The sequence below is a fragment of the Corapipo altera genome, unplaced genomic scaffold (assembly GCF_003945725.1).
Source record: "Corapipo altera isolate COAL_440 unplaced genomic scaffold, ASM394572v1 65, whole genome shotgun sequence".
Taxonomy (NCBI): Eukaryota; Metazoa; Chordata; class Aves; order Passeriformes; family Pipridae; genus Corapipo; species Corapipo altera.
The window spans coordinates 7,776,896-7,792,865 of NW_020884891.1; the positions used below are offsets into that span (position 1 = coordinate 7,776,896).

General features: G+C 42.7%; 1 protein-coding gene across 2 annotated transcripts in view; it reads right to left on the bottom strand.

Annotated features, from left to right (window-relative positions):
* The window catches only part of IL1RAPL2 (interleukin 1 receptor accessory protein like 2), a 434,872-nt gene extending 420,718 nt beyond the window's left edge, over window positions 1–14,154 (bottom strand). The window contains exons 1-3 of one of the 2 annotated variants that reach the window (XM_027645481.1): window positions 14,134–14,154; window positions 13,121–13,338; window positions 11,229–11,444 (exon numbers count right to left, since the gene is read on the bottom strand). The gene's annotated coding sequence lies outside the window, so the exon portion shown is untranslated. Of the gene's footprint in view, window positions 1–11,228; window positions 11,445–13,120; window positions 13,607–14,133 lie in introns of those variants that run through there. The other variant, XM_027645482.1, reaches the window with a different exon arrangement.
* Window positions 14,155–15,970: the final 1,816 nt, after the last annotated feature.

The window sequence follows — 15,970 nt, forward strand, 5'->3', positions numbered from 1 at the left end:
GGATTCTATGCTCATTGTCTTTGAGTGATTCCAGATCAGACATGTTCAGTTCAAAAGGGGAGTGGGGGGAAGAGAACTAAATCCAGCAAAGTTTCTGCCAGCTTGGGAGTTTGGCTGCTATCCTGCCTTCCTCAAAGGGTTTTGCAGGATGAATCATGCATTTTGAACAGAAAAGGTACCACTTTTCTCTAACCTGGTCCACTGGGCTAGCAGGGCCAAAATCCAATCCAAATTAAGTGCATCATTAAAGCCATCAGATCTGATTCCATAGGCACAGAGAACTGATCCAGTGCAAATAGCAAAGTCATCATGCTGTAAATTCACAGGACCTAAACCTTCTGTTTCACCCAATGATTCTCTCATCCTGAAACTAGCTCCTAATCCCATCCATCTTCTCTCCTTTAAAAACCAGTGCCACTATTAAACACTGTCTACAGATAAACTCCCCTCTAGCTTCCATATCTGGTACCTTCCTCTACCTCAGCCTGCTCCTTTCTCTACTCTCCCTTATCTCCTGCATGTCATCTTCCATCAGTGGAGGCAGATGTTTTCATGGTACTGCCTGCTGAACTGCCCTAAATCACTGAGCAAAGCTGTGGGAGAAAAGCAAACGTACAAAGTTTTCACGAATCTTCATTTGAAAGCTTTGCTCTTTTTCCTTTTGAGTAATGTGAAGACTTAGTCATTGCATTTTTGCAATTCTAAGGGGTCCGTGTGCCATTTTGAACATGAGATCATGATCTCGTGAGATGCAAGTTCTTCATATGGCTAAGATAAGTTTTCCAAGCCACGGAGAACTAACCAAACTGTACAGAAATAAGACTGTCAGGGCAGACAGAGACAAGTGGCTTGCAGGTTCTGTGGTGTGCAAACATGGGCAAGGACTGTTTTGGGCTCTGTGGTAAGGACAAGATTCACTATGAGCTTTCCTTGGGTATAAAAGAAGGACAATACAGATTGATACAAAGCTATAAAGAAGTCTAGAGGCATATGGATACTAAAACATCAGGAAATGATGACTGGAAAGTTCAAAGTTATCAGCTGTGAACAAATGAGAAGAAAAGCAAAGGGGTAAAATAAATAAAAGATAATGAAAGATGTTCAGAGAAAGAAAAAAAATTCACATCCAGAGGGCACATGGAGTGCTAGGAGTGAAGCAGACTGAATGGCTCACAGGGATAGAGCAGCCAGGGTAATCTTTTGAGATAGAAAAATGACATTCTCTAAAACAAGCTAAATTAATTATTTGCCTCAGCAGTCCTGAAGGAGAAAAGAAGCTGACAGTAAATGACATGTCATATAATTCTCAGGGTGACAAGGAGGGGATCTAGCAGAGATGCAAGGGTTGAGGCCTATATATCCCTCCGGGGCTACTTGGCTGCCCAGGGCCAACCTTTTAGTTGATGAATACAGACAACATCCCAATGGCATGCCAGCAGTGCTCTGTGATGGGGAAGGGTTCTGTCTGATCATTTTCATGAAGCTCAAAACAATTTCTAGGTCTGATTCTCCTTTGCCACAGCTTTCATGTCTTCATTTCAGCCTGCACAAAGTGACTATGAAAGTCTTCCAAATAAGAATTCCCTGTCTTTCTTGGTGGCAGCTCAACGCTCCTGGTTCACAAGTACAAATGTCTAGACAAGGTGCAAAGAAAAAATTCAAGTATGAACTCATATTGCTTTCACAAGGGAAACAGGTCAGAAGCCTTTTCCGAAGTCATGTGAAATTACCGGTGGGGAGATGTGGCCTTCACCGAGCAAGGTGCAGCCCCTGTGTGCTCTCGTTGCCTTGCTGCAGAGTGAAGGGGTTGCTGGCTTCCTGATACTGAAGGGACCCCAATGGAAGACAGATTTCCAGAAAAAAAAAAAAAAAAAACAAACACCAACATCTACATCATAGTCAGTTTTTCTCTCAGTATAACATCAGCTCTGTTTTTTCCTTTTCCTAGTTCAGGTCCATTACAAAATAGCTCCCCTTAGTGACTGAGGGCACCCGTGCATGTATCCTGTGCAGTAACTACTCTCTGTTACACTAGAGATTAGTGACTGCCTCACTCCACACCCCCCAGCCTCCAAATCAACAGTGACACTCCCATGGCAGAAAATTGCACCAGCAAGAACATGGTATAATCAACTTACTTGAGCTAAATTTGGGGTAAATAAAGCCATATTTATTAATAAAGAGTGACATTTCTACCAGAAAGCAGAATGCAAAATTCTTTGTCACACTTTTCCAGATTTTAAGAACTACGTTAACGATCAGAGCTTGAGATAAAGACCAGCAAAACGAGATCTGATATACACTTGGCACTACTGTAGTTTTACTTTCCCTAAGCACAGAAAGACTTTTGGATACCATGATACATAGATAACATAGATTACAAGGTGTAACATTATTTAGAATCATGGAAAGTAGAATTACAGACAAGCCTTATCAAGATCTGCTTAACCACATAGGTAGATAAATCTTGCAGAAGTGGTAACATACTTGCACTAAAGCTCCTGGAAACTAATCCAGAAACTGTCTGTTCTTCTGCACAAGTCTGACCAATTCATTTGTAAGCTGCACATTTTCTGCTTCCAGTGTAGAAAACCACATTGTATTACACAATGCAAGCAGGCATAGCTGCACACAGATGAACTTAAGGGTGGGAATAATGGACAAGCTAGAAAATATACATAATGTAAATATATTTAAGCAAAAGAGCCTGAAAGGAGGCTGCTTGACTTCCCTCTTTTCAGATGTCAGTGAGCTGGAAGATCAAGGCAATTGCTCACTTTAGACACACTTAAGAAGGTAATCAATAGACAAGAGAGAGTAATAATGCAATTTAATTTAATATAAATAGACTAGGATAATAAATCTCTCTCTACACTGAGATGTAAGTCCTTTCCTATTATGCTTCATTCTATGCTTCTAAAAAGGCATGTGTGTGAGTCTCTGATGAACTATGAGAAGCACAAAACTAATCTACAGAGGCATGCATGGAGTCACACATGAAATGCTGTAACTAAGGAAGAGGTCATGCAAGACAAGGATAAATTTTTCCTGTTGACATTGTACAGACATTCTTTTAGCTTTGCAGAAACTGAACTGCACTACCAGCTTCACACAGCAAGTGACACATCTGAATCCCTGGTACTGGAAGTCCTTTCAGAACTTCAGCAGGGTTTATAAAAAGAGGGAAGATGACTTTTTGCATGGGTTGATAGTGATAAGACAAGGGGGAATGGTTTTAAACTTAAAGAGATTGAGATTAAATGTTAGGAGAAATTCTTTGCCCAGAGGATAATGAGGCACTGGCAGAGGTTTTTCCCAGAGAGGTTGTGGATGGCCCATCCTGGAAGTGTTCAAGGCCAAGACGGACAGGACCCTGAGCAACCTGGTCTAGTGGGTGGCATCCCTGCCCATGGTGGGGGACTTGGAACTAGATGATCTTCAAGGTCCTTTCCAGTCCAAACCATTCTGTGATACTACAATTTCTTCCACTGCCTCATCCACATGTCTGCCAGACAGAGCTGGAGTGGAATACTAGACCTAGGACTTGTCACTCTGTGTTTTTAGGGAGTTGTTTTGCCCACAAAGCAATTGTTAGCACAGCTGAAACAGCAACAGGGCTTGGAGCAGATGTCAGAGACAAAAATCATTGACAGGTAATGGGTAATTTTCTGTACCAGGAAACAGGTACCCTGTTCCTTCTTGGCTTTTTACTGAGAGGTTTGTGTTGTGGCAAAAAGCACCACATTTAATGCGTGCGTCCTGCAGCATTCGATATTGAGTGCCAGAGAATAATGGAGAATTGATCAACTTTTCTCTCCAGCACAACATGTCCTTACATATCACTATCCTGAAATTATTGATTAGCCTGGGATCCAGCTGATCTTAGGCTGAAAGCTGTTTTTCTGCAAAATTCAGAGTCTTCTTGCTCTTTGAGAACAAGAGCCACCTAACTTCCCTGGACACTGATTTTCTGGTACCAACTGCAGCAGCCAGGAGCATGCAAAGTTTTGTTGATCTTGTAGCATACGTGGATGTGCTGGACCCCAGGATGGCCTGACATCAACTTGGAGTAGAATTTTAAATTTCTTATGTCCTAAAACCTTGTAAAACAACCATAACTTCAATGTTCCTGTATTATGCCCCAGCTGTCTCTTGTACTTTCTTCATCCCTGAATGATCTTTTTGTATTGCAACAATTTACAGTGTACATTATGCAGTTGCAGTGTGGCTTCTTGGCTTCCTTACCTTGCCCTAGAGTAATCTCTTTTCAGAGATTTCTGTATCTTCCTGTATCTGCAAACTTCTGATACATAATGAAGTCAGTACACTTGCCTCTGTTGTAAGCACAGATCTGAAATGCAAATGATCTAGATCAGCATTTTTTGTTACCTCTGACTTTGAGATTTTTGAACCTGTGGCTATATTTTGTTACATTTTTCCTATCCCCCAAGCAAGAGGTACAGATTTTTCTGCATCTCACTACTATGATTCTCCCTGCGTTTATTCTTGACCAGACCTGTTCAGACTTGAACTGTTCTTATTTCAACCCACAAGTTTTACCTTTTTCTTATTCTCCTCTCCATCCCACAGCTGTGTGTACTTAGTTACTGGTTGAGGTTAAGCCACAGCAACCTCTGTAAGAGCCATTCATAACCTGTCAGAGTTTTACATAAGATTTGCCCCTAGAGTCTACTAAACCAGTTATTTTTGTCTTTTTCCTCCTTGGGTTTTCTGTAGAAATCAGATGCAACACAGTGTTCATATAGGCTGAGTTACAAGTAGTTTAGAGAAGGAAGGACTCGGCAGTTCACTTCTTGCCCTCTGTCCACTTACTTTTGGGTGTTTTTCCCTTAGTTACTAAACGATTTGCTGCCCGAAACAAGACCATTTCAGCTGCTTCCCTGGAACGCTGCAGAAAACAAAGTTTTTTGGACACGACTGGAGCTCCTGCGATCACAAAAAGCAGGCGGGCGGCAGCGGCAGCAGCAGCAGCGACGACTTTCTTAACGCTGCCAAAAACGCAAACCTACAGGCGGAGCAGCGAAAGCTCGGCAGAGGCGGGGGCCGGAGGGCGAGCCGGGGCTGGGGTCCCACTTTCCGGGCTCGCAGCGGCGCTGGTGCGGCCGGCGGGCGACACCGCGCGGCGACACCGCCGGGACCGGCGGCGAACGGAGCCGCTCGCAGGGGCCACCTGCCCCTCGACGGCACCGCCGGGACCTCGGGCTCTCCCTCCCGGGTCTCCGCCGCCTGCGAGCAGCGCGGGGTTAGTCCGCGGGAAAGCCACCATGAGAATCAGAGGACCACGGAATGGCTCGGCTTGGAAGAGCCCTTAAGGATCATCTCATTCCACCCCTCTGCCACGGGCAGGGACACCTTCCACTAGACCAGGTTGCTCAAAGCCCCATCCAGCCTGGCGCTGAACACTTCCCAGAATGGGGCATTCACAACTTCTCTGGGCAACCTATGCCAGTGCCTCACCACTCTCAGAGTAAAGAGCATCTTCCTAATATCTAAATCAAATTCATCCTCTTTCAATTTGAAGCCATTTCCCCTTGTCCTGTCACTCCATGCCCCGGTAAAAACTCCCTCTCCAGCTCTCTTGTAGCTCCTTTGGGTACAGGAAGGTGCTCTTAGGTCTCCCTGGAGCCTCCTCTTCTCCAGGCTGAACAACCCCAACTCTGTCAGCCTGGCTTCATAGGAGAGATGCTCAAGCCTTCTGAGCATCTCATGGCCTCCTCTGGACTCACTCTGACAGGCACATTGTTCTTATTTCAGCGACCCCAGAGCTGGATGCAGTACTCCAGGTAGGGTGTTGTTATCCACCAAAGCCTCGGCACTAACTCGAGATCTTACAGCTCACTACTACTAGCACAGCATAAGTGAACTACAGAAAGCAATCACTTGTGAGCACAAAGCATATTTTACAAAGAACTCCACTCCATCCCTCCAGCTCCACCCTCCAGTTGGCATCTCTGTGTCCTCTGACTCCACAGTGCCACCTTATCTCCCTCCCTCTCACAATTTCTCTGAGCTCTACTCATTTTATGGCAAGAAAAGTTGCCTGGCTTGAAGTTGAAACAAGAACTTCATTTGCACCATGATATTAAAGTAGACTCTGATTTATTGCTGACCATTCTCTGCTGGGCCAACAAATAATCTGATTCATTAAGCACCTATTCAGGCCAATATTTAACAATGTTTTTTCCTTTCCTTCCCCTGTTACGGGAGACTTGGAGAGGGCTCTGCACTTTTATTTATGGCTGATCGACAACTATAGGTAGCTGATCTACTATAGGCAGCCATTACATTGGAAGTAAGAGTTTCCAAGCCAGTCCTTGGAACACTTTGTGTTTCTTAAGGTTTACCCTGCACCAAGTTTGTCATATTCCGCTGACTTAGCTGATCTCTCCCTTTACTGAGAAACAAAAACCTCTTCATATGCAACATTTTCGTTAAATGCAAAGGAATTCTCAATGTTCAACACCCCTTTCTACGCACTTTCACTGTCTCAGAAACAGTGTTGGCCTCAAACAGCCACAGGCAGTGTTACTAATATCTCAAAGATCTGTTGTGTCTCTAGGAAACTTCCTGGGGCTTCCCTGATACAGGAATCCTGCCCCGGACAAAACTGACCAAGTTCTTCAGACCAGGATAATTACCAGCAAGCCCAGGAGAATCACAGTGTGACAAGGCTGGGCACAGTAGGAACAAAGAGCTTCAGGCAGTTGTGGGCAGCTGCCTAAGCAAGAGGGAGAGGGACTGTGGAGCATGGGGAAGGGAGAAACCCGGTTCAAGTTCACACAGAGCTTTCATCTGAAGCAAGGGGATTTTCATCTTGTTTTAAGTGAACAGTTCAACAGACTCAATCCAGTCACTTCCATAAACCAACCATAGCATAAACCATCCCAATTAATAAAACTAGCTTCTAATGGACTGTTGTCCAGAGATCAACTGTCTCCAATCCTTGAATCCACAGTAAATGCTTAATGCTCCACTGAAGCTCACAATGAAGTTCAGACAGCAAATCAAAAGGACAAACTTTCAACATATCTATTTTTATCAGGCAGAGGTTCAGCAAAATTTCTTCAGTGACATTTAAAAGAGAAATCTTTGTCATTCCATCAGGGGTTGCATAAAAGTGCAAAAGCAGGTAATTCCCTGGGCACTGAGGCATGTGCCACCACCTGAACAGGGAACACTTGCCTCCTCTTCAGGTCTGTACACTTTTAGGGAGGCTTTAGGGAATTAGGAAAATCCACTATTAAAACACATCTCATTTTCAGGGACTTCTCACTGGAGAAGGGAACTCTCAGTGTCCTATACTATATACCCTGGGCAGGGCTGGCCTGCCGGGAAGTATTTTGACTTTGAGGTGGTTAGATCTATGCCATATAAATCTCAGTGGTCACTCAGCTGGCAAAGGATGGCAAATGCCTAGCTACAAATCCCTATAATGCCTCTGGACTCGAGGCACAACGAGCTGGCCAGTGGATCCACTCCACCCACCTGGGCTGCAAGAAGAGCATGTGCAGCGTGGGTGCCAGCCAGAACAAGTCATCTCTTTCAAGACATTCACTGCATCATATGCATGTTCAAAGGTTGCTCCAGCCCTCTGCCACTCTCTCCCTCCACCTTCTGGACCTCCCCAGCACCCAAGCACAACTAATTGCTCAGTGTCCCTGTGAGTAGATAGGACTGGGCAGCTGAGTACATTTTGCTGCTCCCATCTCACAGCCCTCTATAGAATCTGTCAGCATCAGTACAATTAGGGCTGAGGAATCGCTATTTGTTTGCTGGTTTGCTTCCCTTCCCAACATCATTCCAATTCAGAGGAATGGTATCTTAAAACACCCTTTTGTGCAGGAATTCATTCCCCTTACTGATCTTGCAGAACAAAGTAGCCTCTAGGATACTTGCACCCACCTTACCAGTTGGCTCAAATAGAGTAAGCTTCAAGACCTTAAACCCTTAATCATGGGGAACCCAAATGGCTTTTCAGAGAAATTCATTTTCTTGTCTATTTGACAGAAAGCCTTCACGTAACTGAGGTGACACAGTTATTTGATGGATGCTGTCACAACACTCAGCCTTTTCACATTGAAGATTGATGGCTTCTAGAAATAGGTAAATGTCATTCACCTAAGAACTGGGATCTCAGCTTCAACAGAATAAACAGACCTTTCCTGCACCTACTAACCACAGAAGCATTTCCTGGGCACAACAGACTCCATCAGTGCCAAAGAGAGAAGGTCACTGCACAACGAGAATCTCAGAGCAGCAGTGGGTACTAGCAGTAGACAGCTTTACTCACAAGGGTAAAATGACACCTCCTAGAGAGAATCCCTTTAGTTCTGCCAGGTCTAGGATGACTTTTAATTCAAGAGGATGGAAGAATGTTTATAAAACCATCACAGAATTGCAATTAACAAATCTACATGCAGCAGATTTGCAGAATCAGAACAGAACCATTGTCTTATTTGGAGAGAGTTCTGAAAGTGGCAGGTTATTTTACTTCATGCCTGTGTCTCTGTTGTTATCTGCCCCTCATGTCTCAGCACTACTTCTGCATTCATCAGCAAGGCCAGTTAAAAATCGCCTGAACTGCCGTCTGACCAAGTGCTTATCTGCACAACTGCACAACCCATACCATCAGTTAGGGAAAAACAATTTCCCCTGGCTACTAGAGACAGCCTAATTACCTAATCTGACAGGTTATTAATGGCTCAAGTCAACAAAAAGTATAATGGATGCTGATAAGCACAAGCTGCCTGGACATTTGGCATGTGCAACCCAGCTAGAAATCACTACTGTGAAAAGCTGCCACTGGCCACAGGACTAAATTGTCTGATCTCTCAGGGTTTCATTTAACAGGTCTATCAACGTGATAAAGAGACAAACTAGCAAGTTTAGTCCATTAATGAGAACTGTGAAACAGCCTAACAGTATAAAAGATATTTATGTTGCAGGTTAATATAAAAATAAATCTCTGCTTCGTTTCTTGATAATTGCAACACCCTTCTGTTTTACCGAGCTACTTGGGGGACAAAAACCATGCTATTTTCTGTACTAGGAATGAGAGTGGTACAGGTCAGGGTTCAGAAGGAAATGGGCAGCAAGAGTCAAGACAGAGCCCCTGCTTAAAGTATTATCAGCCCTCCCATAACTCACCACAAGTGCTGCATTATTTCACAGGTCTGTTTTAAAGATCCAGTTACTAGACTCACATGATCCCATCAGAATCTCAGATTTTCATTTTAAAGAGGAAAAAGCGACATTTCCTTGCAGTTACTGACAGCAGTGGACTGTATAGGTGTATCCTGAACAGCTCCAAGACAGACAGCACACAAACAAGAACTCACGCTACTGGTTATTTATTGTAACCTTAAGGTTTTACAGGCCACTCTTGTAACCACTTGGCAGCTTTCCCCTGAGGTGTAAATGCCTTGGTGCTAGCAGCATTGAGGCATTAAATGATGAAGAGAAAGAAACAGATTTGTCCCATAGGCTTCAACTTGGAGCCAGCACATTGCAACACTGACAGTCACTGAAACAACTGCACCACAATGGCAAACAGCAGCTCACACCCCCAGCGCCCATGAGACAGGTTTTTCACATAGACTATTTAACTTCAATCTGGTTCATTGACTTTTTTTTTTCAATTAAGAACATCTTTCATTGTGTTTTGTTGCACTGATTCCCTGTGAGATCTTTCATCTAGCACTTCTGGATTTAGTCCACTTCTCTGCTTAAGCATCCATCCTCTATTGCTCATGCAATGAAAGTGCTTAAGGGGGTTACCTGAGCAATCAATACTCCAGTAGATCTTATGTATGTTTTGAGACATGTCCCCTCATTAAGCAAAACTTTACATTTTACACCACTGAAATATTTATCTCTATATCTCTGCAGATCCCCAGAATCATGACAGCCACACCTTGGAAAAATATCAGAAGAGACACCTACCCACTTAAGTGCACCCTGGATAACATGTTTGACTGACATGTAACATGAATATATTTCAGTTCAGGGCGTTGCACATTTACAACACCTTGTACTCCCTGAAAATAAAAGTCCTGGTGGTTCACTCAGCACTTGCATTGCTTAGAGCACTTTAGGCCTAAAGCCCAGCTTCTAATCCAGATAAAGCAACTATTGATTTCCTTGGATGGTTTTTCCTCTGCCAGCAGTAAAACTACAGGTATCTACATAAGCTTTCTGCAGCAAACTCAAATTTGCAAAGCAATTTTGCTTGGAACTGCCAAGCGAACCACATCAAAATCAGAGTGTTTCATTAATGTTAAAATCTTTCACTGCTGTTGTGGTTTAACCCCAGCCAGCAACTAAGCACCACACTGCCACCCAGTAGGATGGGGAAAAGAACCAGAAGGGTAAAAGTGAGAAAACTCGTGGGTTGAAAATAAGACAGTTTAATAGGCAAAGCAAAAGCCGTGCACACAAACAAAGCAAAACAAGGAATTCATTCACTGCTTCCCAAGGGCAGGCAGGTGTTCAGCAGCCCCAGGACAGCAGGACTCCCTCACACATGACGATGATGACTTAGGAAGACAAACACTGTCACTCCAAACATCCCCCCTTCCTCCTTCTCCCCCAGCTTTATTGCTGAGCATGAGGCCATATGGTCTGGGATATCCCTTGGGTCAGTTGGGATCAGCTGTCCCAGCTCTGTCCTCTCCCAGCTCCTTGTGCCCCCCCAGACTCCTCACTGGTAGGGTGGGGTGAGGAGCAGAAAAGGCCTTGGCTCTGGTTAAGTGCTGCTCAGCGAGAACAAAAACATCTATGAATTATCAACACTATTTCCAGCAAAAATCCAGATCATAGGCCCATACCAGATAACGTGAAGAAAATTAACTCTATCCCAGCCAAAACCAGCACAACCACCTTTTCAAAATCCCCATACATCTAACAAACACCTAAGGTTTGTATTATTTTACAAGACCATAGGTGATATTGGAGGTTGAGGACAGTAAACAGATATAATTATGGCCAACAGAGAGGGGAAGTCATGGTATAACCTTCAGGATGTTATTAGCCTGGTATACCACTGTTTAGGCAGTGATGAAATCATTGCTTAATAGAAACTATTACTGGGACAAAGAGGCAGTCATTCTATTATGTTAGGCTCTGTAAAAATGAGCTAAACCTGTTTCTTTTTTTCTATAACCGGATAACACTAGTCATCAACTGTAACCACAAACAAAACTGCTCACCTGACATTCCTCACTTGCCTCTCAGTATCTTCAAGATCAGGCTTTACACCAGTTCACTACTGCAGAGTGCCTGGGGGTGCTGGAGGCTCTGGGCACTCCACACATATCCAGTAATGTGCAGCCCATGGCAAAGACATGAAGCCAACCAGGCACAGTCAGTGAAGTCTCCCTTCAAACCAGGCTCCTGGATCCCCAGATGACATTGCATACTGCTCCCTTTTAAAAAACAAAAACAAAAAAAAAGGGTAGGTTCTTCTGTAAGGGCATAAACAATTCCAGAAAAAAGTACATTATCAAAAGCAAAATTATGAAGTCCAAGCAAGCACAGGATCTTTACAGAGCATGTAGCAACCTGCAGGAGTCTGGGGTGTAGTTCTTTATTACTATTCCTTTTCTGATTTCTAGAGTAAAATTGCACATAATTTCCAGCTATGTGAAAAGGATCTTTGAACATGTGTCAATACTTCTTATGCTGTAAGGTCAAGAAAGCTAAGAGATCACAAAATGAATGCATTTTCTACTATTGGATTACAAACCCTCAAAAGACTCAATAACATATAAAGGAAAAATATACCAAGTGGCATGCAGATCTGCAGGAGGTGGCATAAAAACTTTAAGTAGCATTAGGTGATTAGCCCTAAGCTGTTCTTTTGCGTGCATATGTAAAAATCAATCAACAGAGCATATATGTAACTGTATTTCACCATTCTGAATTCCCTGACTGTTGGAAAGCTACAATATAATACAACATTTAGTCTTGCTGTAAAAAGCTGTTTGCTTCAGAGCTGTGTTCTGACCTCAGAAAATCTTTTACTTTTATGCCGTTTGAGGTAACATCAAAAATCTCATTTAATCTTGTCGCAAGATGCTAAGAGAAACGTAGACACTCAGCTTCCCTCACTGTTATAGGCAGCTTTTCCCCAAACTTTTTTCACATTTCTACATGTACCCCACATGTGCCACAAGAGGGAGCGCAGAGTTCACCTTCCTTAAACTCTCCATGCCAAAGAAGAGGTAGAAATAAGCAGTTCGATGTAATTACCTACGACTAAAGTCAGGCTAAGAGTTAATAATGACTTTATACAGCACACAGGTCTTCAGACAATGAAAAAAGCCATTTTTTTGCTTTGAAAAGGTGTTGCCTCACATTCACAATGTGATGAGCTCTCTTCAAAGCCAGCAGATGCTGCAGAGCTCACCTAAGGATCACACAGGGTGACGCCAAGGATGGCAAAATCAAGACAATCCTGATGGGGAAGAAACCTGTAGGTTCATCACAGCAGCGTGAACAGAATATTTGCAAGCAATTGATAAGCCTTTCCAAGCATATCAAATATGTGGGGGGGAGCAGGGACAGATAAGGAAACTACACACTTCTTGCAGGTACTGCTCTTAATGTGATTTCTCACTAAAACAATATCAGAAAATAGCTCCCTAAAAAAAAAAATCCCCCTGAACCTCCTCTTCTGCAGCATATATGACAACAAAGAGTGTACAAGCTTGCAGTATAGGAGAGTGTCCCTGGTCATTCCTTCTCTCTCTCTCTCTCCCCCCTGTCCTATCTACCTTCTCCCCCAGTCATCAAAACTCTTTTTAAGTACTACTGTTATGAAACTGAATATTATAATGTTTAGAAATAGAAATCTTAAATCCAGGTAGTTACAGGTTGCTCCTGAAATATTATGACACCACTGCTAAAAGCAGAGCAATCAAATAGATGCCTAAGCCCATTGACTTTCAGTCTGTAGTGATTCCAACCATTGTTACCACTGGTATCAAACACAGCAACTTACATATCCTTAAACATTGCTGGATAAACACAGACTAAACCCAGATATAGATTTTCTAGGAGGAGGAGAAAAAGAGAACTGAGTTCTCTGCCTCACACTTACCTTCCTCTTGAATGAGGTTACTTGACTGTAGCTATCCAGTTCTGCTCAGATCCAGGCTGCATTTGTGTCATCCTTCACAATTAGTTTCCAACATGTGGATGAGAAGTTTGCTCAGCTCATGTCTTAGCTGCTTAGTTGTTTCCTTTTGATGATTCACTCCATTCCAATTCCACAAAGGTAATTACAGAATGATTTTATGAAGCCTTTACTGTTCAGAACTAGTTCATAAAATAAAGAAGCCAAGTGACTAATACCAGTATCTCTTCCACACTTTCAGCCTGTAGAACTAAGTCACCAACTCTTCACAATTTAAAACAACAAACAGGTGCCCTTCTGTTTCTAATATCCCTGTGGAGTCCTAAGTCAGCTCAGCTGTAGACAACAGTTACTTCCCTCTGTTATTGACAGCAGCTGTCACAAACACCACCAGTGGCAGACTCCAGGTGTTTGCTGTTACCAAGTGTGCCACAGTTCAGAATGAGAGAGCATTAGAGGGATGGATTCCTCTTCTATGAGGAAAGGTTGAGAGAGTGGGGATTGTTCAGCCTGGAGTAAAGAAGGCTTCAGAGTGACCTAATTGCAGCCTTCCAGTACCTGAAGGGAGCCTACAAGAAAGACTGAGAGAGATTTTTTACAGGGTATGTAGTAATAGGACATAGGGAAATGGCTTTAAACTGGAACAGAGTAGATTTAGGTTAGATATTTGAAGAAATTCTTCCCTTGTGAGGGTGGTGAGGCACTGGAACTGGTTGCCCAGAGAAGCTGTGGCTTCCCCATTCTGGGAAGTGTTCAAGGCCAGGTTGGATGGGGCTTTCAGCAACCTGGTCTAGTGGAAGGAGACGTGGAACTGGATGATCTTTAAAATCCCTTCCAGCCCAAACTATTCTATGATACCTTTCTAGCTGAACATAATCTACGCCTGATTCCCTTTGCACTTGCACTGTCATGAGTCAGCAGCAGAACTGCTGTGGTCAGAGATGTGCTATAATACCCCGAGCCCAGTCAGACTGTACCTCAATAAATCCAGCCAAAGGAGTTCCCAAATCACTCTATTACCAAATGCAGAGCTCTCTGATCCTTAAAAAGACAAAAAAACAAGTCAGAGAAGCAATCCACAAAACAGTCCAGGAACCTCACTACAGCTACATCTGTAGCTGTACATCTGTATATCTAGATATTGTATTAAATATCTAGGATACTATTGAATAGCTGTGAGCCAACAGGCTCACTAAAAGAAATGTACTACTACAGACTTTTACCTATTGACTGGCTGCTTCACTTACAGATCTGTTAGAAGAACAGATACAGGTGCTATGGATTTCTGCAGTTATCCCTCCTATAAAATATTTAGTGTATTAAAGTGGGTGTATTAAAGGGACAATCTGATAGTTCAATCAATAAGGCTGAACATGGGCAACCACTTTATACACACAGAACAACCCACCACCTTTCCTACACCACTCCATCTCAGCATGCCTCAGCTCCCCATGATGGCAGCAGCAAAACTGTTATAAAGAAATAGGATGACAGAGCAATTACTTTACTCCAGTTGTGGAAGAGTGAGGCAGAGATAACAAAAAGACTGTAGCAGAGCCCCTCTTGCACATTACTAGACAGTTCACAATTCTCTTAATTTTTTTGTGACTTAAGTCCCTGTCTGTAAAGTGAGTTGGAATTAGTCATAGTACCCACAGTGTTTGGGAAGAAATGGGTAGCTCCATATCTGCATAAAGGAACTCCAAAACCCTCAGACAATACTGAATAACACATCTGGTAAAGTTTCTAAAATAATTATGGCAATTAACTCGCCTACCAAAAAAAAAATAATCAGAAACAGATTTTTCAGTGATCATTTTGAAGCTAACACAAGTTTACATTTAGGGGTTAAAGAGAAAATACTAAGCATGTATTTTGTGGGTACAACCCATTTTACAATTGTAAATGGATAACCATCAGCTATGATGTATTTTAAACACAGCTTTCTCAGAGATAATTTATTAGCAAAGGCAGTATGACTATTCCAATGTTACATAAGAACAAATGAGGCATATAGAAACAGTGATTTGTCCCAGTGGGCCAGCAAAGGAATGAGGAATGTGGTCTTCCGAGTCTAGTCTAACATTCTGTCCAGTCAGCCCCTATATAAAGTAATTTGAAAAAAAAAAGAGAGTAATTTTCACTCAAGGAATGTGCAACCATGATAGAGGACTGACACCCCTCAGAAAGAGTCAAAAATTAATCTTTACACAGAGATATAAACTGGTTTGTTAAGCTAATATCTGGCATTTTCTAAGAAAAAATAAACTAATCTTGATTTGTTTTTATTTATTCCTGGACTTGTGGGACTCTAGGCTTTACTAGTTCTTAAATTTTTCTCCATGAAAGCAAAGTCTAGAAACTTTGAGAAGTTAGAACATACATTTTTTACTTTTAGAAGAGATGAGAGCCTCCTTTAATTCTGACCCAAAAAGGGGTGGCTTTAGTAGACTCAGTAAATATTACAATATTATAACAGCACTGCCAGAGGTACCTATGCAGCAAAGAGCTCATCACTTTTCATCTAAAAGTGAGAAACAGTGCATTACAGAGGCTGCTGAGAGAATACTCAGGTTTAGGTCGTTCAAGGTATCTCACAATATTTTCATATAATTTCAACAGGAACCTTTTACATGCCAGTCCTTCAAGAACCAAATGAACAAAGGGAAGACTGAGGCTCTCACTCTATTGGCCTGCATAAATTCAAAAGTCTGCAGAGGGGGAAAGAACAGATCTGAAACTCAGCCTGCCAAGATATTTGGATGGGGACACAACAGAAGGGCATCTGCTCAGGACAGTTTGGTCAGAATGAGC